Source organism: Vanessa cardui, chromosome Z (genome assembly GCF_905220365.1).
Source record: "Vanessa cardui chromosome Z, ilVanCard2.1, whole genome shotgun sequence".
In the NCBI taxonomy this organism is placed as follows: Eukaryota; Metazoa; Arthropoda; class Insecta; order Lepidoptera; family Nymphalidae; genus Vanessa; species Vanessa cardui.
In genome coordinates, this window is record NC_061154.1 from 13,041,015 (window position 1) to 13,067,318 (window position 26,304).

Below are 26,304 nucleotides of genomic sequence, written 5' to 3' on the forward strand. Positions count from 1 at the left end.
TTAAGTATAATTAATTGGTTATTTCAATATGTATCTGCTAAATGTTTAAGAATATTTTGCACACACACACAACTCTATAAGTAGCGTTCATTATTAGTAGATTTCAATGATTTGTAAAATTCCTTATTACAGACAGATATAGACCTATAACAAGGATTTTGTCTCACATATAAGCCCAAACCCATTTATAGGCAGTATGGTGGAATCATCTCAAAGCCTTCATCTAAAGCAATATTCTATGACAATAGCAATATAAATAAAAATAAGACTTATCAAGTAATAATAATAGTGTTTTATATTTTCTTAATTCTAAATTTGAATATTAATGAAATGTGTTAATTAAACAAACAAACGCGAAGCTCGTAAAATAAAATATAATTAAGATAAAACCAATTTTCTGTACGTGTACAAAATATTATGTCATCAGATGTGAATTCTCGCAGACGAGACGGCGATTCGGCTTCAATCGAACCCGTCCTCCACATCCACGTCCATACTGACATTGAACAGAAATAATCCTTAGACAAAAAATATAAAAATAAATTCAAAACGATTATAGATTGGACACCGTTAGATACGCAAGTAAATATTAATATAACGGAACTCGTAATATGTGTCGGCGTAAAATATACGATATTTCGTAAAACTCACACATTTGTCTGATAATGTCGCGAAGTTGTTCGTTTATTCATATCGTGAGACGTATGAATGGAGTTTTTTTTCATTACACACTAGCTATTCATCCCTTCTTCACACGGTTGCAATAATAATATATACAAAATTTAGATCTAAACACACAAACATAAAAATATTGTTTTTTTTTTCGGCTACAATAGTTTACTTCTTTCTGTAATGTTCATTATACATATTATCCTTTTAAATCACATAGTTTAAAAGATAAAAGCGTTCGGGCGCGGAGAAGCATTATGGACTATGTTTTATACTCCGTGAGCAAGTGGTCCCCACAGCCCATAGATATTGGCGATAAGGCATTTTAAGATTTCCTTATAACGCCAATGTGTACTAACAGCTAACAACCTTGGCAACTCAGATGTTATGTTACCTGTGCTGTATTTCTGTCACACTCACTCACATACTTTAATCTTTATCTTCAAAAACCAGGTTGTAGATTTACTTTAACCTCTAAAACTTGGAAAACAGCTCTTTTACTTGTTGTTAGATCTTGGCCAAATATTTATAAGCCCATGAAAATTCAGCAGTACTTGACTGGATTTGAACCCGCAATCATTAGTTGAGATGCACCTGTTGTAACCACTAGGTCATCTTGCCTTTTACGCTTCAGTACTCTTCCCGTTTACACAACAATGCAATAAGGTTCAACTAGAAAGGTTTAAATCATAATACATGCAACTGTATTGGTTAGCTGAAGTCATGCTGACTGTATGACTTTTTCGACATCTTAAACAATAATTTCAGTAAATTTACACAAAAACTGAATACATTATATAACTAAAACTCCCTGTTGAAGTAATCATATTCATTTGTATTTTGCGTTTAAACAGACAGAAGCAGAGGATAGGAAATTGTTTTATAATACCATGTAGTGATACGATGTTCCTTGTTATATGTATATATACATATTATTCAAACACAATAAGAATCAAATTCAATAGTTTTCGATGAAATGTAATTACGTTAATGGCAGACCTAAATATATTAAAAGATATCTACTAACTTAAATTGTAAGACATCGGACGATCAGTTATTTGCAGAATATATTGCGGATCTCAAGCCAAATAGCCGAATATGAGCATGAAAGCAGTCGAAGCTGAACTGAAAGAACTATACTTTAATATTAAAGTTAAAGTCAGACTTTATATGATACATATGACAAAATTGGCTATTGGTTGATTCAAACGAATAAAAAGTAATGATTCTTGCAATGCTAATCATTTTGAGTGAAATATCTATTACTAATTAAGTCTAGACTTGATCTAAGTCTATTTGAAAATCGAATCCATTCTCGATTCTTTTGTTTTTTACGTCAATGGAAATTTTAGTATAACCGTAATAGTAAACACAAAACATATCCCCGTGAAAACAGTTTTTATTAAATAATTAAGAAGCTGCATAATGATGTTTCAAACGAAAACTACTTATTACGTTTTCACCGTAAAATTTATATTTTGACATTTAATAAAAACGAAAATAATATTGAACGTGAGAATATAATAATTTAACTGCAAAAACCATAACACTGAAATCAGAAATGCAATTCTGCCGAAACACTGAAATTAAAAATAATCTTTGCGTAGTCGTAAATTAAGCCGTCATATCAATTTACCGCCATTATATATTTCCCGCGCTTTAATATAACTTTGATGGGCGATATTTTTGTATTCTTACGTATGAATACGTTTTATACTCATTTAAACTAATTTATGGCTGAATAGTGACCAACACGAGTATATAATGACTTTTACTATTGTATTTATGTTAAAAAAAAATACTTCCCACGCGGAAACGTCAGAATTCTATGTCGGAGCTCTAAAATTAATAATATAAAATCGAACGAACTGCTGACCAATGTTGTTGATCTAAACATATTATATTATATATGAATTATTAATAATATAAAATACAGTTACATTATCTAAAATTACGAAGTTTAAAAAAATACAACGCGGCTGATTCACAGACAATTACAGTTTTTCGACGACAGTTTTTTTTTAAACATTTTTTGCAACGGTTCCGCGCCAAACCTCCCTCCCGTACCCAAACTATCAACGTAAGCTGTTGCTATCAACCAGCGGGAATTTAATTATCGTACCGCACATGTTTAAGGTACTCTAGGTATATCTCAACTGACTCATTTATTTTAAATAAATTGAATTTATTTGAAACTGTTACATAAAATATAATTTAGTTAAAATTAGTATTTCGAATAAATTGATTTTATACTATAGTCTATTAGCCTAGTGGCTAGTTTATAAGCTACGGAGCTCAAGGTCTCGGGTTCAAAACCCCATTGTGCAAACGAAAATGTCATAAGGATTTTCTGTCATAAAGTTCGCACTAACCGCCCGGAGTTTGGAAGTTGACAGTGTTTACATTTCAAAAAGCCTCCCGCCTCATGTCATGCGCCTGAACTTTCTCCAGTCACGTCCGATAGCCGTCTTAACGGATTACTTGAGTGACAGAATTGACAGTACAGTGTTGGCCCACATAATTGTGCACTATAATATCTTCAGCTCAGAGTGGCCGCCGTGTGCCAGGGATCGGAAAAGTTTTATCATTTTATATTTTGACAACAGTAATAATTTTGAGGTCAGTGGAAAATTGAATGAAATTGTCGTATGTGAAATCTTTTCAGCAATCTGAAAACAATGAATTAGCTGTTTATAAAATATAAAAAAATAATAAACATAACAACTGTGCAATGCATTGTACTACAAAGTCATGTTTTAAACTTAATTAATATTCATTAAAAATATTAAGAATTTAAAGCAAGCATCATTGAAAGGAAACATCATCAGAAAACATGCGTGTGTCTTATTTCCATAAAATAATCTCTTGTTTACCCACCAATCCGAATTGGAGAATCGTGGTGGAATGCGCTTAAGCTATTCCTCAAAAGAATAGGAGGCCTTAAAAAATCAGTAAAACATTTACTTTATTCTATTACCAGTACTACGCTAAGCGATTTCTCCACATTTACCTTGCTAATTAGCCTTATCGTACATACACCCATTTTCCTTGAAGCGATGTTTCAATCTCTTTACCACTCAAAAAATATAGCTTTGCTATTATAAATTAATTATTTAATTATTAGCATATAAATTTACAATATCTGCTGTATTTATTTGCTTAAAAGGATTACGACATTAAAGGTTTCAGAAAGGTCAAAGGTATCTTATCAAAAAATTTACATTCTGCATTGTGTTATAAATAATATCGCACCTTAATTTTTGTAATTAATGAGGCTTTATATAATAAATAGTCGTTACGAGAAGTAGCGACTTGTAAGGATTAGACTGCTGGGACTTAGAATGATGCTTATAACATCATTCTCAGTTAAAGATAAAAAACATCTCGACGATTCTTTCAAGATTTTTGACAACGCGTATTTCAAAATATAGGACGCGTGGTTTCAGTCGAGCAAAGTAGAGCCACCTCATTTTAATCAATAGGCGTTGCAAGACCTAACTTCACGAGGCGCACACTGCATCTCAAAACGCAAACCATCATAAGGTAATAGATAACCACCACCATCAGAGCGTACCCAAGATACATTGAAGTCATAAAAGTAGTATGTGCGATCTTGTTACATTGCTCCTCTAAAATAAATAGAATAGGGGCTGGCGATTGAAGATGACGATAATGGCACGTTTCAGAATATCCTTCGACAAATACCGGTTATCTCACAATGTTTGCTTTCGTCGCTGAGCACGTGACGAATTATGAATACAAATGTAGTACTGATGTGTATTAATATCAGTTATGTCGACCAGTCGAGGTGGATCTCACTTATAGTTTATTCTGGAAGAAATGAATCCCGTAAAACTATATCCAGGATTGACGATCCTGGCGTGTAGAACAACTAAAAGGGTTATAATATATTAGTTCATAACCCTTTCGTTTGCTTTTAAATATATCAATAATTGCTTTTAGGGTTACGTAAAACGGAATGTTACTAAGACTTCACTGACCCTTTAGTTAGATAGTTGAATTTTCACGGATAATATAAATCTGTTTTTTTTTTAAATATTGGACAACATCACTTACATTACTCTGATCCCAATGTAAGTAGTTAAAGCACTTGTGTTATGGAAAATCAGAAGTAACGAAGGTACCACAAACACCCAGACCCAAGACAATATAGAAAACTAATGAATTTTCTACATCGACTCGGCCGGGAATCGAACCCGGGACCTCGGAGTGGCGTACCCATGAAATCCGGTGTACACACAACTCGACCACGGTGGTCGTCGAGTGATGCCGCTATAGCAAATAATACTGAAATAAATAAAATTTTAACAAAAAGAAAAACCGACTTCAAACAAAACACTATTTTAAAACAAATAAAAATGCACTAAAAAATAATAAAAATAATTGCATATTTTACATATTTTTAGAGTCCTCCTAGGTAAAATGAAATGAAAAATATTAGACTACTTAAAAGTGGAGTTACGATTATATAATGTAGTTATAATTATTGGTATATTTGGAGCCGGTGTCAGCTACGGTGCCCCTGCCCCAACAATCAAAAGAAAGAAGCGATACGAGCCCCTTGATTGATCCAGTATATTATTGTGTAAAAGGTAATTTGTAAAAAACATATTTGTTAAAGTATTCTCGTATTGTTTTTGATAGATATACTGTAGGGTTTTATTGGCTGACACCGACTCCAAATATAACAATAATTATAACATCATATGACATCACATCACATACACAAAAATTGATTAAAGATAGTAAGAAATTCTGCCCATTCATATCGCACCCTAACTGTGAGCCGTATTGGAGTTCCATCACTACATAGTATAAAACGAAGTCGCTTTCTCTGTCCCTATATCTTTAAATCTATGCAACGGATTTTGATGCGATTTATTTAAAAGATAGTGTGATTCAAGAGGAATGTTTGTGTATATAATACATGAACAATATAGTAAAGAAACACTGATAATTTTAGAAGTTTGCGATGTGATGTCGTAAATAAACAAATTCTGTAGTATATTTAGTATCAGCATTGCACCCGTGCGAAGCCGGGGTGGGTAGCTAGTTGATTATAATATTCGACAATGATAATTACATAAACATAACCACGTTACGGAAGGTGACTCAAATATCCAAATAACCTATAAATAAAAGATTCGACAGAATATCGCTAACGTGCTCCTCAGAATTGTTCCGCTCCCTTCCGTTCCGCTACTTTGTCATGGATCCTGTTCTCAGAACCTTACCAAACTTTCATCAAATTACCCTGGAAGTATATATTTTATAATAAAAAAAGAATTATCAAAATTGGTTAACGTGATTTTCAGTTATTCACCTATTTGTCGCGCATATACATAATGCAAATTTAAGACTTATGTCGTTTTCATACGGATACCATCATCGGAAAAAAAATTAAAAAAAATGGGACCCCACGGGAAGCACTACCTTTCAAACAAAAAAAAAATATCAAAATCGGTCCACCCAGTAAAAAGTTATGAGGTAACAAACATAAAAAAAAAAAAATACAGACGAATTGATACCTCCTCCTTTTTGAAGTCGGTTGAAAATAAAAACAACCATACAACTATCGTGATTTTTTGGCTTATCTTTGTAACGGGTATTTGTAGTCGTTTAAAGTAATGACGGAGTTTTTAGTTATACATTTACTTAAAAAATAAACAATGAAATTTAAATAGAACAAATATTTCACTACTACACAACATAGATAATATTTTTGCCGTTTTTATCAATAATGGTACGGAACTCTTCGTGAGTCTGATACGTAATTGGCCGGTTCTTTACTTCTTATTAAGTAATCACGAGCGATTATGGTCTTTAATATATAAACGCCAGATATTATCTGTCAGAACGCTAATGTTATAATTTTTAAGTTTTCCCAATTTTTGGAATTATATTTGAACTTATATTCACCAATTTTCTATTTATTCTTGAATTACTTACGTCCTCTTATATGATAATATTGGAAGGGTAATTGTAACTCGTATTGTAGCAAATCTGCTTAGCCTGTGGGTTGGCGTAGTCTGACGGCTAATGCCATAACTTTTACAGTAGTTAATTAGAGACGTATCTATACAAAGCTTATACAATACTGTTATACTGAATGATTATGCATGATGAACTAAAATACAGTTTCATATCAATTACTATGTAATCTAATAGTATAGTAGTATAGTTTTTCGCTGGAGAGTAAATTTAGAATAACAATATTTCGACAATGGTATTTTTCTATATTGTATAAATATGAAGAATTTCATGTAATTGGTTTGAAAATTTAAATAGATAGCGAAAAAATCTAACAATTTTTCACTACGTTACCGTAGCAGTGTAAGTATAATTATTTAAACAACACGTTAAAGAATTATTGAAGATTAGATTAAGATTAAGGCGAAAAGTCCTTAAGTGTTAGGAATGAAAATTAGAAAGGAACTAGTGCGACTTAATTACAAACTGATTTGAATTTGCCCCACTGGGATGGAAGCCAAGGTATTCAATTTACAATACATGTTAACTGGAGTGAACAAACTTGTAGATGTACTTATGGTGTTTGAAAACGTCACTAAATGCACGTCAAAAACATAGTAAACCTTAAATTTGATAAAGTATTTTGAATTACATCAATTTTCTTATGATAAGGTTTGAAAAAATATTAGGATAATATATTATTCATTTTATTATTATTAAATACTTCAAAAGTGATACGCCACCATATGTCCGATTGACTTGAATAATAGTTACTCTTTTTTTTTAATTTAACTTCTATTGGGAGAGGTCAATTTTTATGTATTTTACCCGTTTGAAATTGGAACGACGAGTGTTTGTATTTAATTCATTGATGACGAAGTATTTTTGAAATATTTTGCTCAATTGCTCGATTATAACACATAAGTATACAAACATCGTAACACATAACTAGTCTTCGCAATTTATAGTAGCAAGTCTGGAAGCGAATATAGAAAAATACATATGAACAAGGGGACATAGTTTACAAATAAAGTTAAAATGAACACAGAATCATCGATACAATATTACATTTTTAATGTATGTGATTCTCAGACAAAGCAAAAAGTATAATGAACAATACACCATTATCCTTATTGATGACATAGCAAGATACGACAAAATAGGCTTAGTGAGCGGAATCTCGGATATGTGGAAATAAAGTTTATTATACAAAATATAAGTGTATCACAAACTATCTCTATCAAATATAGTGAATATTCCTAAAGATGACTTTAGTTAAGCGTAGTTAAAGCACTTCTCCTATTAGAGGTTTTACAAGTTGGTGAAACTTAAATGTTTACAGACATTGACAAGTCTGCAGTTAATATTCTCAAGACGTAAACTCAGGTTCATGTGAAGGTATATAGGATTACCAAACTTATGTTAAAAGCAAGCGTCGAACTAAGCATTTTAAACAGAACAAGAGTTAGATTCGCTGGATAAGATGAAAGATGAAGCATAGAGCGTCTGTATAACTAAATTTACTTGGTACGGCTTTATATGAGCCAGCCTGGGGAGGTTACACTTGCGCTTAACAGCACTACTTTGTGATGTTGTGTTCCGGTTTGAAGAGTGACTCAAGCTGGGTAATTACAGGTACAAGTTACCTAACTATCTTGACAGCGAGAATACTAGACTATTATTACCTAGGCAGCTATTATCGGAACCATATAAAGAGAAATATGGCATGCTGATAACAATAACAAAACAATAACAATAAGAACTATTATTTTTTTCAATTATGAGATATGTTTGTAAAACTAATATGTACTTATATAATTTATTAGTAAGAACAGTAAGTAAAATATAATTTGTAATAAAGTAACAACTCAATTTAGTACAAGCTTATAAAAGTAGAAACCGGGATAGAAGAGTTACTTGTAAAGAAAACTTTGTTTTTTTTTGTACAAAATGTATTAGTTTCACATGTTACTTCGAGTAAATGTACTCTGAAAGTTTTCGACCTCATCCAGTAATATCCTATCTACGTCTGAAAGGCATGCCGTCGACACCGCATCGGTGGGCCTCGCCTTTGCAATGCGGCAAACATGTTACTGTGATGGAAAAACTGTGATTACAATTCAGCTCGACTCGTGGTTTTGCATCTGACACACGAATGCTTATCATGCAAACGTTTTATTGGCGAATTGCATTCCCAGCTTGGGTTTTAACTGCCGCTAAATTGGATAGACAAATATGAATAAAATATTCGACTAAACCCTCAGCGTTGTACTCGCTGTATTATATATAAACGTTAGAAATGGTCGCATCAGTTGATTTCAAGTAAAATTACGAATTTAAATTTGTTGCAGTAATTGTATAATAGTAGTATAATAATATAAATAAATAATTAATTAAAGGGAAGCTAGTTTTCTCTAATTAATAAGTTTGCTTAGTGAATATATTTAATAATGTTAAATGCTTTATCTTTTCTTGACGCTTCGATTTTATTGTACGCTTCTACAATGCTAATAGTAACTACGTAGATAAAAAAATGTACCACATGAAATTTCATCTGAAATATATAAGTGTCCAGGTGGCATATATTTTCATCGAGCATCAGGTGACTTATATATATGTATAACACAAATTAATCACACTGAAAACTAAAAGAATTAGCATCCTGACATTCAAGTGTTCTTACAATATAGACGGAGAATTATATTATTATATAAATCAATATGAATTTAACACAATTAATCAAAACGTAAACGTTGTTATTAAGCCGTTAACATATTCTACACAAGAAACAAAAAAAAAAGAAAGAAGGAAACTAATAATCGTAGTTGTATCGGAATAGATTCGGGAAAATATCATAGTCGATATGTGTTAGTAGAGTACCACCCCTGTATTGTATTTACTCACATTTGTATGGCATTTAATCAGGTATATTTACTAGTAAATGTCGTGCTACTTAAATTTATAGTACACAATGCAAATCATTACTAAAAATAAATTTAACACCTACTAGTGTCTACCTAAATACAGTATTGTCAATGACCACTGACGTGACCAATCGTGTGTATGGGATAGCACTAAACTTACATTGTTTATGTACTTTGATAGAGCTAGTGTTCGACGGTATGAGAATAGCAAAGTAGAATATAATCGTCCAACGTCAATTGCATGGCTTTATTTGAATTGACATACTGAAATTAGCTTACAGATTTATTGTACTGAAAATTACTAGAGTTTATAAAAAATGAACTGTCACATAGCGCGCTCGTGTGTGTTAACGTGAAAAATCGATATGTATATTTCAAAGAAAGCAATTCGTTACACGTCCTTCATATGCAAGTCTTCTTTTAAGGGGCCTCAGATGGGTTGACAGCTTTTAACCAAGGCGTCACTGCCAGTCGACCTTCGGAATGTAGCGCTGGAGGACAAGGGGACGACAGTGGACCATGAACATTCAATTCATTCGAATTTTAATTGTTGTATTTAAAGCTGAAAGAATTGTTTAAAGAAAAATATTTTTATGGTTTTACTTGTTGGTGTTAGAGTTTTGTGCAAATCCGTTTGGATAGGTGTTTACGATGTCATATTCGAATGCTAAACTTAAATACTCGTATTGTTATTAAGTATTGATTTAGTTTGAAAGGTGCGTAAGCCAGTATTGTCTTTATTGTACTAGGTGTAACTAAAATCGAAACATAATTGCCCTTCATGATTCTACTGCTTTTCACATCGATGAGATAAAGAAGAAATTTAAGGTGCGTCGAACGTTTCAAAGGAGGAATTAAACGGAGTTTTCAAAAATAGATAATGTCATCAATACACACATCAGCAGAAAGATGACAAATATGCGCCATACATCGCACCGATATGGTTCATTATTCGAATTCATTGTTTTGACCAAAAATAAGAAGTGTTGTGACGCAATGTGATTCGAATTTTAAAAATAAAACGTTTAAACAATTTATTTTCGTAAAAGCGTCAATAGCGCAATAGTTTACGTTTCGTCCAGCGATGTAAAAGTCGCACTGTCGATCCTGGCCCTTTGGGCTATTGTCGTACCCGTGCCGTACTCCAAACACTAGTGATAAGCTTCAAAGGAAAAATATACAGGAATATTGGTAAATTCCTTATTAATTTCGGTCCTTGTTAATATCCTCTTTAAAAAAAATGTTACTACTTATTTAGTTACATGGCGTTGAAAAGGTTTTAAGACCATTTTGTATTTAAATATGTCCATTGTCACAGAGCCCAAGTACATTGATGGAAAGAATCTTAATTACGTTACAGAGCCGTAGCGATCGTTGATGTCTTTTTGTATAGTCTCTTTCACTAATTAGATACCCAATATATCTGTCTTTTTCGCACAAAAAAGAAGTGTTATCTGCATCATTATTATATAACAAGTATTATCTATGATATAAAATAAGATTTTTTTATTAAAAATAATCACTAATTATTGTAATCAATTATTTAGGCAATATTTAAGGCGCAATTGAAAAAAAAATGGTGTATGCGTAGCACATTAAACATTACAATTTAAATTATATGGCGATTATTTAAGCTTTTTCCATTAAATAATATTCCAGCTTTATTACAAATTAATCATACGAGTAACACTGTTAATAATAATTACGTAATAACATTAAATTTAGTACCCGATACTAAACAAGCTGCTTTCAGATTAAGCATTAAATCATTATCGATATTGTTTATCATTAAAATGTGAACATTATTCTATACAATTAATATATACATATTAATAATGTTTTACTTCTAACTAAAACATAAACAAAAGAAACAGTTCTTTTTTCAAAACACCAATATCGATTTTAAATGTTATTGTCCCATTTTTACGACATATTTGATCAAACGTGTCCTTGAAATAGTCAATTACTATTATATGGTCGTTCCCCGCGTACCCCGCACCCCCTCTAAGTTTGGTAACTTCAATACAATGAAAAAGATGTGTGCGGACCACGAGATACGCGCTGACCTTGTCAAAGTACTGCCAACCGTAACATCTGAGATTTATCTCTTCTGCCGGTACTTGTACAGACTCACACAATATTTTATGAAACCCCAGCAATGCAAAGTAATGCTCAATGTTGGTGAAATAAATGTGAAATGTGGGCGTCGTTGTCAAAACAAACTTGAACATAACATAAATAAATTACAACCGGGAATATAAAATAATCATCGATATAAACTAATACTACTATAATATATAACGGAGTAGGCATGTCCGAGCGCGTTTTTTAAAAAACATGACGCCAGCATAGCTGACGTCACGAGTGTCGGAGTTTCGATCTTTAACCATCTTCGGTGGTATGAAATAAAACTCAGGAAATAATCCTCTCTGATTTATTCCAATATGAGACTGTCCGATCGCTCCGACGGCTCGACCAAGTCTGTCGATACCGGCGGGCGCTTGATCTTTTATAACAAAAATAGGTGGGTAGACTTATTCACTCAAGATAACACTTGTTTACAAACATTAAAATATTTCAGAGTAATTTAACATTTCAAAATTCACTAAAAATTATTCATTTAACAATGAAACAGTTTTAAAATATTAAAATAATCATTTCTGGACACGTGTTTTTCTTAAATTCGTGGCTCCGCGCCGACACGGCCATTCTGACAGGCGGTGCGCGCTCTGCACCTGCCTAAGTTGTGCGATTGGAAATCTGCGAATCAAAAAACATTTTTGAAGCAGGTATCTGTAAGCAACACATCATGTTGACCTTTGATAATTGTTTTGTAAAACAGTACACAAAGAAATCTCTCATGCACCTTTATTATAATAAATGTGGGCAGATTTTACGCATACTATGCTCATAACTGTTAAAGGTTCTCGTAGATCTGTGGTGTATACATGTCTATACCACGGTCCACAAGGTCTCCCTACGGTATCTCATGGTTCTCTGTGGATACATCAAGGATCCGTGGGTAGCTCGAGGGTAACACGTGGTTAGCTCAGAGGTATCACTCTCCAGACTATGGTATATACATGGCTACTAAAGGTTCTCGTAGATCTGTGGTGTATACATGTCTAACCACGGTCCACAAGGTCTCCCTACGGTATCTCATGGTTCTCTGTGGATACATCAAGGATCCGCGGGTAGCTCAAGGGTAACACGTGGTTAGCTCAGAGGTATCACTCTCCAGATTACGGTATATAAATGGCTACCACGGCTCCACAACGCCTCCCAACGGTATCTCATGGTTCACTTTTGGATACATCAAGGATCCGTGAGTAATACGAGGGTAACACGTGGTTAGCTCAGAGGTATCACTCTCAAACGAGAGTGTACGTGTGTAGTTATGGTTGCATGAGGAATCTCAATGGTAATTAATATTCAAAAATTTTTTTTTTTTTTTTTTTTTGTTATTGCTCTTTTTTATTTCTTTAGATTTTAAGAGGTAAGATAAGTAAATTTTGCCTCACAGTTTTATGCGATGATTAGTTCTCGTCGATGCTGACCACTCGCACTGACTGACCAGCTCGTGATATGGACGACAACTCCCACTGTCACGGCCATTCTGCGGGACGGTGCGCGCTCTGCACCGGTCGCGTTTCTGGTTGTGGTGCTCGGCGAAGCTGATCACGAGCGCCCTCTGCCAAGCTGATCACGAACGCCCTCTGCCGACCACCTTCTCCACTGTCTTAATTTTTATGAAACCTGTAAATCTCGAAAGACACACTTAATTAGTCATATCATGTAATAGTGGTTACGTGGACTCTTAGTCTTTATGTTGAAAATAATTAATTTTAGTTTTCTGAGAATAAAAAGATGACTGTTATATTTCGAACAAGGGTCATTCGTTGCTGTAGTTGTGTTATTAGTGACATTCTGCGGGATGGTGCGTGCTCTGCACCAGTCGCATTTCTTGGTCGCCCGGCTGCGGTGCACGACGAAGCTGATCACGAGCGCCCTCTGCCGACCACCTTCGCGATGCGATGCGTTCTTATGAAACCTGTAAATCTCGAAAGACACAATTAATTAATCACATCAAGTAATGGTGGTTACGTAGACTCATTAATCTTTATGCTGAAAATAATTAATTTTAGTTTTCTGAGAATAGAAGCGATGACTGTTTTATTCCGCACAAGAGTCTCTTGTTGCTGTTGTGTGTTGTTAGTGCTGCAAAGTCCTCTGGTTATTAATGTCCATCAGGTTTAAGAAATTCAGGTGGTATGTGATGTTTTCTTTGTGTAATAAGAGAGTGGTGCAACTCCATATACTAGATGCACTGTTCAGTCTCGTAGTTCTTAATAATAATCAAGAACTAATCTTAACTCGTTTTTGAGGGTAGTAATAACTTTTTCCACTTAGCCATTTGCTCGGCTGTTTCCTGACGTGTTGTTTATCTTAGTGTCTCATTTCCCCGCGATATCCATGATCTCCGTGATCCACATGGTCACTTGTTGATTTTTCAATTAAGATGTTCCACACATATGAACAGTATGGCAAATGAGGATGCCCTTGAAGCGTATTGTTCTTAATTGTAGGAAGTAGCCGCCTCAAGTGTTGACGAAGTGGGTACTCCCGCACTAGTCGGCTTTGGAGCTGATGAATGATTTATTGGATCCGTGGCTTGCGGTTCTGCCACATAGATGGGCCCCATTACACCGAAGTTGCTAGTAGATGTACCAAGCAGTAAGTGTGCAGTGCTTAGAGATCTTCTTATCACTTCGCAATATGGTTCTGTCTTGTAGCGATCCTTCTATGACAGGTGGAACCGAGGCTGATGAGGACGTGGCAGAGATCGGAGCTTTTTCCGATCCCACTTCTGATAACGGAGTAGGCATGTCCGAGCGCGTTTTTTAAAAAACATGACGCCAGCATAGCTGACGTCACGAGTGTCGGAGTTTCGATCTTTAACCATCTTCGGTGGTATGAAATAAAACTCAGGAAATAATCCTCTCTGATTTATTCCAATATGAGACTGTCCGATCGCTCCGACGGCTCGACCAAGTCTGTCGATACCGGCGGGCGCTTGATCTTTTATAACAAAAATAGGTGGGTAGACTTATTCACTCAAGATAACACTTGTTTACAAACATTAAAATATTTCAGAGTAATTTAACATTTCAAAATTCACTAAAAATTATTCATTTAACAATGAAACAGTTTTAAAATATTAAAATAATCATTTCTGGACACGTGTTTTTCTTAAATTCGTGGCTCCGCGCCGACATATACTATTGGTAGCACGTAATTAAATTTGTACGGGGCAACTAGAAATCTGACCTCTTTCTCTATACTCAGGGGAGAGAGGTATTTAATCGTAACGAATCTATTCAAAGACCTTTAAAGGTTTTCCTTCGGGATGAACTTACAAATATAATTCCTTATTCTCCTTATCAAATGCTTCAAACATTATTTATAAAGAACTTTATAATAGTAATGTAGATATTTAATTATAAATATATGAATTATTTTTTGTATCATTCAATGAATTTATCGTCTAGGCCTTTGAACCGAAATCGATTTAACTCAATAAAACAGAAGCGCTGTTGCATTTCAAATACACGGTTGACTTCGTTATATAATAAACTACTTTAATATTTATGACATATATTTTCAAAGTTAGAAGTTTATTTCAATTCAAGTTCAAGAATTCAAAATACAGTCTTGGCGTCGGATAGTCTGCCTGAAGCTATTATCGCTTGTAAAACCTATGAAAACTGCCAACGATTTCTTAAATAGCACAATATCATTTAGCTTGTCAATCCTCTAATAATGTTTGAGTTTCATTGTTATAAATTTATATATTTGTAAATATGTAATATGGAAAATATGTATTTATATTATTTAATCATTTCGATGCTTTAAGAAGAACTGGCTCCCGATGTTTATGAAACGAAAAATAAATAGTAATAACTTTAAAAAAGTTTATGTATTCTAAACTAATGGCTTGAACTCTGGACCCTATTCCATGGGATCTTATGAACTGCACTCGAGCATCTAGACCTAAAATGCAATTCATAGATATTCAATAAGAAGCCTTATGCATAAATGTTATAGGGCTGATTATTAATGAACGGAATTCAAAATAACTTTGCCGTAGATAAAGTGATAAATTTCGTGTTACAATTATGTACTGTATATGTATGTATCTATTTATGAAATCACAGATATAATAGAATTTAAGTTTCATATGATACACTTTTGAGCAGTATACACGTTTTACTTCAGGAAGTCAATAAGTGTTTTATTGATCTATTTATTCTTTTTCACTTCAATATTACCCCAGACATTGTTATTTAATTGTTATCAACTATAGAAATAAGTAAGCAAAGATATGTATGGGAAAATGTATACAAAATATGTGCCTATTTTTAGTTCCAAGGGGTATTTAGCGTAATAGCTTCTATCGACTTTGGTGTTTTTAATATTGAATTAACCCGACCATGGCGCCATATAGTCTGTTAACCGTTTTCGTCGCTCGTAAAAAGAATAACTGAAACAGTTGGAATGAAACGATTCTTAAGTAGGCCAATGTTAAATTTAGTTGCAATATTTTATATTTTTTAAAATTAATTGCTTCATATTAAAGAGGCCCAATAAAAAAAAACATAAAGCAACTGTTATAAATTGTATTTAAACTTTTTATTTTTATATCTGAGTAATATATAATCTCAAAATTGATATCCATAAACGAATAACGTGTAAAATGTGTAATTGATCGCGCTTTCGGTACATCTCATTTTTTGTTTCAAATGTAGTTTTAATCGTATTATTAATACTATGTCATGGATATAATCTTTATAAACAGAACTTCGAATTAAATCCAAATTATTAGAACATAAATAATTCCTGAAATAATAATAAATTTATTTAGGAACTTTAACAATTTTGTACAACATTTTATGAAAAATGACTATAACTACGACAGTTACTATATGATTTTATCATAGCTCATACTTGAAATGAATATACAATGTTAAAATATGTATATACTCGTTTTAGCTTAATTTTAGCATGACCAAAGCCGCTACAATATTTTTCATATTTTTTTTAAATAAAAACTTTATGTACTGAACCTCTTTTATTACCTATATTAAGTAATCGGGATTTGTGCAAGTCCGCCTGGGTAAGTACAACCTCCTACTCAACATACCTTTATTCTACTGGCAATACTAATAATTCTATTATTAAATTCGGTTCTTTTTTCTGGTTTGAACCGTGAGTGAACAATATAACTATAGACACAAGGGACTAAGCATCTCAGCTTTAAAGGTTAGATTACTTACAGTACACTGTCAATATATTATAATCAAATCATAACCGCGTGGAATGTTAGCAAGAATGCTAGCAACGTTTCTCCGTTGATTCAGAATGTAGATTATGACAGAATGTTTGGACGAAAAGTGCAGACAATTACTTGGACAACATTTCAAATGCAACTTTATGACATATTCAGTGAAGTAGAATTAAAAGCGTCTTTAACGAATGTCAAAGTGAAAATGAAAATGCATCGTCTTACATTAAGTTGTTCATTATTTACGTATTCGTTCGTTTGCTGTTGTCGTTTCTTACCTTAGGATATATAACAGTAATTTCGTAATCAATATAATGAGCAAATTTTCTTAGGAATTACAAAAATTAATAGTACTTATTTTATAATTGGATGTTGCTAGCCTTTTGATAATCAGACGAATGAAAAAACAAAAATAATCCGATTATCCATCGACTATCTTCTATCTTTAAAATAAAATATAATTTTTTATTTTGCCTTTTCAAAACTTATTGTATAATATGCTTGTTAATTTATTTCATCATCTATAAATTAAAAGTGATCGCTAACTACTAATCGGACGATACGATACTTCGATAGGCTACGAGCTATCCGATAATCAGATTAATAAAGTGATAAATAAAGTTATTACACAGAATCATTAAAAAGTACTCCACTAAAAGGTAAGGCACGTTATACATTTCCTATTAAAATTACGTATTCAGATCCAACGTTGCGTGTATCGCTACCATTATAAAGATAACGTAATAGATCAATTTGTTAAATTACGCGTCAAATTGATCTCAAAACAGATCCTTTAAGATTATGTTGTAGTCGATATTAATAACGACTTCATATTCCTTAAGCTCAACGTCAACCGAACAGACTTATTGGAGATAGTGTTGACACACGCGGCTTTGGATTTTTATATGAAAAATTCTAAGCGTTTTGAGTAATAATATATATTTATTATAAGTATAGTTATACACATAAACGATATAACTAATTCGTCTTTGTCGATGATGAACTTATAAATCCCTAACCACTCAAACATTAAAAATATTCAAAAGTTGTATATATTTTCTTATATATTATGTAAAATTATTTTCTGTTTCATTTCAAGATTGTCTTTCAGCTTGAGAGTTGGAATGATATGCTCATTCATGCGTCGTAATTTCAACGGCCTACGAAAACAGCAAAAACTTGTACAAAGAACCACTCGTTCTGACGGCTGTAATTCGTTCCCAACGACGCAATTAAAACTCATACGACGGGGATTCCATTCATCTCGGATCGTTGATACATGTCCCGAATTACACCAACATTTGAACACGTATATGAAATTCCTAATAGTCTCGTTTCTTCTGTCTGATTGCAATTTTAAGCAAATTCGATTGAACAAATGACAATCGTTCCGATTTAGAATGCAATAGGGTCCGACTTCTATAGAAAAAAATATTCGAAAAATGTGATAAGTATAATCATTATTGATAGTCAGAAATCTACCACCTTTTCGGAATTTAGTTTTTTTAGATTTAGTTAATTTTAAATTTATTAAAAAAAGAAAAAAAAAATTTAATTTCATGTTACATATTATACAATAATATACATATTTTTATTATTTGAAACAGCCTGGCGATCATCTCATTCCCAAGGTACGCATTCAACTAAAAAGTTATTGTTATGTAGTATTCTGTTATTCTATGCACAGAGCATACATAATAATTAAACATGAATACGTTGAGCATAAAATATACATTGATCTAAATATCTATAGGGATACTAAGATCGATTGGATAGCTATACGCCTGGCATGACAGAAATAACTCATACTTCTTTTCGTGGCAAGATAATATGGCTCAGCGATGTGTGCGTAGATGATTTATCGTCATCATCACATGTCAAAGTTACTCGTCACGTACTTATACGTCACTAGCATGTAGTTGTGTTGAATCTCGACTACTGTGGCCATTTCAATTGCGACTAGTGAACTACATAGGAGATATTACAGTTAACGTCGAAGATGTACGACTTTACATACATTGTAAGACATGGAATAGTAAAACCGCTTTATGACTAAAGCTCTTTATTGTCTCGGTTGAAACTTACGACCACAATATGACCCGCTTATAAACTTGCAGGATATTATAACGGCTTAAATGCAATTTCAAAACTGCTAATCAATTAAGTTTGTTATTGTCAATAAGTATCTACATAGATTAGATAAGTATCTATAAGTGTAATAAAATTGTCGTTGCTGTAAACTTTTTAAATTCGTCAGTTCGATTTATAATTTCTAGATACAGATGTGATCAATCCCCTAACGATGCAATCAAATCTCATACGACATTTCACTGATCTCGCTCATGTATATCGAAATATATCCGCATCAATACGACGGTTCAGTTTGGCATACGATTTTCATTAGCTGTATCGCATACCTGTCGCAAATTAAAATTAGCTCTGCATTTAGAATTTACCTTTACATTAAATTTTAGAATTAATTGCATGCTATACATATATAATTATACCTAAATGTGAAATAAATATAGGTATCATTATTATTTGAGGTATTTCCCAATTTAAGAGATTTTTTTCAAATCGTTCTCTTCCTAAATCATATGACGTCACAGATTCCTGAAGGCTTCGATGTAAACGTTTTATGTAATTTATTTAAGAAAGTTAGTGTGAGATTGTGCATCTAATGAATAGCTATTTAATAAAACTTATAACAAATGTATCCATAGAAATGTTAATAATAAAGTATTGGAAATTAATACAAAACAAACAACAGAATCAATAGATTGTTTTTGTAACCTCATATCTTAAAACTATAAATCTATATACACAGAGAAATAAAATAAAAAAAAGTAGTAACAACATGATTTGCAATGCTGCCAGTGTTCTCATCCTAAGAAGGCTTGGAGCTTTTTCGAACACGCTGTTCCAATACGCGTTGTACTTTAAAATTTTAATATTTCACTATTTTTAAAATGCTTCATCTTTGATCTATATTTAGAAAGTTGAGACAAAATATCTTCATTTTAAATAATGTATGGTATCCCTACACGGAACGTATGTCAAATTGGATGCTATATAGAATACGTCATTTTGTACTCATGATGTATTTTAAGAGAAATAAAAATATAATTTGATTTCAAACATAAATCTATACCGAAATTAAAAATAATCACAGGATGTAACGTATTTTACATGGTTTATTTTTATTTAGTAAAAAAAAAATACTATAACATATAAAAGTAAAGGTAAGAAATTTCTTGTTTAAGAACGACGAGTATATTGGAATTTTAATTAAAAATAACCCCGCAAGCGGAAGTTGATGGAAAGTGATTATTAATTAATTTTCAATTGCTTCATAAGCTTGCATGTTTCAAAGGCTTAGTATAGTTCTCACCTACTTCGAATACTTTTTTATACTTCAATGTTATAAAAATATGTGATATAAAAGACTATTTTTAAATTTTTTATAACGGTTTTTTTCTTGTATTTTTCTTTTGGTATTTAACCGCTTGATGATAAGTTGTCATCGCCATAGACATTGGCATTGCAAAAAACAATTAGCATTCCTTAATTATTACATTAACAGTGCGCTGGCCTTCGGAGCTGAGACGTTATGTCCCTCGTGCCTGCAGTTTCATTAGCTCACTCGCCCTTCATACCTAACAACCCAGAAATACTTAAGCAATGCTTATGAAAAATGTTGCACAGCCAATAATATTTAACAAATAGCTTAATATGATTAAAAAATCTCATTCTTTTAATTTATACGATATTCTTATTATAATTTGTATTATCCTCTATAACCATTTCTATTTCATTAAATTTAGTTATAACCTCTTATTTTTAGATATTGATTATTTAAATGTTAGTTCTCAGTGAATGTAAGTAGAAATTACTTCTACACTATGACATTTGAATAAACACTTTGATCGCACACCAACACATCGTTTCCAAAGTGTATGCAATGAAAAAAAGTACACTGCGTAAAGGATCGCTGATTCTAACAATTAAGATTTTTCACATTATTCAATTAACTCACATAATAAATATATAAACAATATAAGATTAATTTGACTGTCATTTAAATAATTTCTTGCTAAAGGTACTTCTTATTTTCTTCATTAAAAATTGCAGTCGCGCGTAGCCGAAGCAGGAGGTGTAGTTGGTTACAGATAGCCAGTGAGAAATCCAAAAATAATAATAACAAACAAAAATAAATTCATACGAGTAGTGTTTGGCAGATAAAATTAACCGTGTAAAAAAAAGCTTCACTTATTTTATTCATAAATTTCCCATTATTGTTAGTTCATTGTTTGTATATCAGTCGCTTGTTATCTATCGGAAGACAGTCTGTAAATATCCCAAAGCTTGTTTAAGCATCATCTCATTTTGAGAACACGGTTCGAAGTTTATTCCACCACAAATTTCCAAAATGTGTTTGATAGATACACACGTGGCAGATTTTCATCCGACGTATGCAGGTTTCCTCACGAACTTCAAATCGGGGAGCACGACATGAATTATAAACACAAATTAACTATATGAAAATTCATAGGTGCTCGCCCGGTTTTAATCCGCAATTTTTAGTTATAATCCACGTGTTCTAACTCCTGAGCCATCTCGGCTACATAATGGTGCCATAGATTGCGCAAACTTTAAACGAGAAAATATTGGTATCGATTTTCTTTTACGATTAATAATGTTTATAAAAAATATTCAAATATTGTGAAAAGAAATTTAAATAATTTAAAAACATTTATAGAATAACTAAGAAAACTTAATTGAAATTAGCTATAACCGCTTCCACACAAGCTCCCAATATTGATAGATCAAAACTGAACTTGAACGATCCTTAGATCGTATAGACCGCTAATCAAATTAATTCAACAATAATCGATTGAGTGAAGCTTACCGTAGTTAAAAGGTTTTATTATAATCTATTTAATTTACTCATAGTTCGATATATGTATATTATGAACATAGATAGAAAATTTCTGCAACTGTCCGTCTAATACAAAATGGTCCAACAGAAACTGCAGTCGACTGTTTAGTTGTATAACGGAGATAGCCCGGTTGTTAGAAGTGGGAATTCAAAACCGGAGAAGTGCCGCTGTGTTTTTCGAGTACAAAATTTGTATTCACGTACAGTCATCTGGGTCGAAGTTGAAGGAAAATATCTTGAAGAAACTCACGGTACGTTTCGGAAGAATTTCTGAAACAAATATCTGCCAACCCGACAATGTAGCAACGTAGTGGAATGACCTCCGAATTCTTATTCTTAACTAAAAACTAAGACTGCTGTTACTTCGAACGTGTACCAAGTATAAGGCAATATTCCCACAACTAGACTGCATTTGCATCAGAACTATAGAACATTATTTCGGCACTGACTTGAATCGTATTTCAAACGCTATCTCTTTCGTACCCATGAGTGTAAAAGAGAAGGCAGAGTGTCGTGGATTATTCGTCTGTAATGTGCTGTATCCCTAAAGTAGTGCAGTTTAATTAAAGAGGTTTCACTGCGGAACTTGCTTTCATTAATACTACATCAAAAAGAAGCATCGTACGTGAGGAGGTGAAACTATAACGTTTTCACTTAATAACCTTTCCACATCACGTAGCCCATTTACAAGCTAAAATGAAAGAATCATTTTTTGTTGGTAATTTCAAAACGAAACGTACAGAAATTGTAACATTAGATTTTTCGTAATTTAAAATTAATTTCCCTCTGTGCATTTTACTTTACAATAAGCTTTGGAACAATCAACCTCTCGATGTTTGCCTCCGGTTTGGTTACGTGATATATTGTTAGAAGCTGCTACTAGATAAGTTATACGACGAGTTCTCATTCCTTTGTTATTGATAGGTTTGGAACTTTATCAAGGTCATCTTAATTCTGGGTGACACAAAGAGCTAACTACAATTTATATATATTTGCTAAATTAAAATTTTACAAATATTAATCTATTTTACCAAAGAAATATAGTCATGTTATATTTGTTTCTTTTTATGACATTATATTTGAAAGTATAGGTTCGTTAACAGTAATCCTCGTCGTTAAAAATTTTATTAAATTTATTTGTCGCAAATATCTAAATAATTCAAATCAATTTTCTAGCATGACGCACTAAGAACGCATCCAAATGAATCGTTAAATATTTCTTGACAGTTCGTAAATCAGTCAAAGCGCCCTCAATTTTAGTCTATTTTCCTTCCACTATAGAAGATCAAGGTCTTATATAAAAATAATACTTTGTTACGTGATATAACATTTTATTTTATTATATACTCATTGATAAATTAAAATTTTAAACGTATCGTTTACTTTTCTAAATATTATTAATGTTTAATATTATTTGTCATTGTGCTCTATAATATTATTACTGATAAATCTCAGTTTTATTTTCTGAGTCAAGTTGTAATAAATTTCACAAATTGAAGCTTTCAAGTCCCAACATGAACACAATAGCATGGAATCATTTCTGCCATATTTCTAATTCTTCATCCATAGTTCCAATAATATTGGGTGTCGGTGCCGAGAATTCTACGAATGGATTCAAGCCGTGTACGAGATACGGTACAAATGAAGTATTAGACTTTTTAGAAAATACTTGGAAGGGGGAACCTGCATTCGAACTGCAATCAATTGCAGGATCCGAACAGTCAACCTCGTCTTATTTCGATGATATTAAATGTGTCAGTTAATCCAAATAATCCTTATATAATATCTGTAAATATAATGTTTCAATGTGGTCTTCAGGTTAGTTAGAGGGTGTCTATTTTGAGCACAAATAAGGAAACAAAGCTAGGAAGACTATATAGGAGTTTATTGTAAATCGCTTACTGCATACGACAGTATATTTGAAAAGCGTATGCGTGGTTAGCCGACTTAGATTACTAATAATGTATATAAATTATATACGCTATTGTCACAGGTGGGTTTGATAGGTTTCATTTATAAAAATACAAATTTATTGTGTGCTTAATATATCGTAGCTATATATATATTAAGGGATAGCTGTTATATATTAACATAATTATTATTTTTAAAAATTTAAGACATGTGAAGAATTTATTTTATCGTTTGATAAATACAATATTAGCCTATATGTTGCACTTTGCCATTAATACGTTACAAATAATAATTGCGTAATTAAATTTAATAAAATTAATATATTTTTAAAGCTTCTAATTAGTTATAACTACATCCAAATTCCATTGAAAGATTATCATCGTCTTGTTAACAAAGTATGAACAATAAAAACTTCAAAATTGTTGAAACATATTTAAAAAAAAAATGTACTTATATATTTGTGTACTAAGCATATTATGAATGTATTGAAATTTTAGATGATACCACGCACACTGGGAATAGAAAGTATTGCCTCTAGTAATTTTTGAAATAAAATATAATAAGACGTCATATTATTTAAAACATAACTGCGATTAAAAACGCTAGTGAGTCGCATTGTTTTTATCAACGTCTATCAACTACTATTTCATTATCACTTACCATCTAAATTCGCCTAATTTAAGTTCCTAAAATAATGTAAGTATAACGATATTCTACATTAATAATTCGGAAAATAAAAAAAAAGTATTTTATCAACTGACGTAACATACGAATACTTTATATATTTTTAATTGCGGGACCTGAAATGCTGTATAGAATTTAGCTTGAAATGCTGATGTAAACACACGTCGCGACATGCAGCTGCTCAAACTTGAATTGCGCCTTTTGAAGACTTCCTACATATTACAAATTATTATCTTAGCCCGTATGACATAGTTTACGTGTAGCTTTATTAAATGGAGCTTAAAATACCATCATTCATGCAAAAGCGGTAATAATTTTAAGTGTTATGTATTTTTTAATGTTCTGTTTCCTGTGCGATGAATTATATATTTATTTTCTGTTATAACGTATGATCTTATATGGAGTATGAATACTATAAGTAATCAGGTCAAGAGGGTGATTGATGATTCAATGCGGTCAAAGTTGCTGTAATCAACTATGAGTTTAATGAAGCATTTTTTCAACTTTATAACTATTAAAACACTTATAATATAATCATAATTTATTAAGTTAATTATATTTTTTTAGATCGAAGTTAAAACAAGTTTATTTTCAAAGACTAAAATGTGACAACAGCTTAAATAAATAACATAATATCTTATATAGAAATAAACAAGATACGTTTGAAAACGAAAACGATTAGCATAAAAACTAAATATTTATACTCGGTTGTTAAATGAAATTGTAGCTGTTTTCTCACAATAGAAATTGTCTTTTATAGATACCAAACAGAATACTTGAGATATTATGGTAAAGGTGTGGAATGCGCGGTGGGATGTATTAGCACTCTGTAAGCTGCTTAGGTAAGGTTCGAGAAATAGCTCGACGCTTTACTCATTCTATTAAAATATTTCAACATAAAATGGTAAAGTAAAACATATCTTAGGAAAATTTACTCTTCGTTAATGTATGTATAAAAAATTTACATTGCATTAACAGCCTGTAAATTTCCCACTGCTGGTCTAATGCCCTCCCCTAGAGGAGTAGGTTCGGAACATATTCCACCACGCTGTTTCAATTCGGCTTGGTGGAAAACACAGGTGGTAGTACTTCGATAAATTAGACATATGCATATTTACTCACAACATTTTCCTTCACCGTCAAGCATGAGATGAATTATAAACACAAATTAAGTACTTGAGTATTTAGTGGTGCGTGCCTGGGTTTCAACCTGCAATCATCGATTAAGATGCACGCATTCTAACCACTCGGCTATCTCGGCTGACTTATTTTTTATATTATTTATAATATAAATATTTTATTAAAAATACAAATAATCGCAAACTGCCAAAGTGATTGACCGGTTCAGCAGTCGCGAACTTTCATTAATACCTACCTGTTTTCCTTCAGAGCTCGGCTCTTAGTTCTAGTTTGATTGGTTTTTAATTTACTTTTATGAATGCTTAATATATATTGTGAAGTAGTTAGCAATAGATTGATTTCATTAAACGTAACTCTGCTGCAATATTTCAAGACCTCTCATATCTATTCGTTACGACATTTTTTGTCTCCTTTAATAGGTTTTTATAAAACAACGTTATTACAGCTGTCATATATATAAATAACTATATACATGTAACAGTGTACAATAACTCAATAATAATCTTATGCACTTATAAATTAACGGTGCTTACTCGGCTTGGAGCCGTAAGCTTGGGTATATATCCTCGTCTTCTCAACTATCTCCCTTTCAGAATGGATTACGTTAAATAATTGCCCATTTTCTAAAATTTGTCTTATAATATTTTGTGGTTATTTTTTTTATGCAGTAGTACATCAGTTTGGGCAAATGCTCTCAAATTAAG

General features: G+C 32.2%; 1 protein-coding gene across 6 annotated transcripts in view; it reads right to left on the bottom strand.

The window, feature by feature from the left end:
* LOC124543380 (potassium voltage-gated channel protein Shaker) overlaps positions 1-26,304 on the bottom strand; it is a 358,981-nt gene that overhangs the window by 154,765 nt on the left and 177,912 nt on the right. The gene's annotated exons all lie outside the window — the stretch shown is intronic.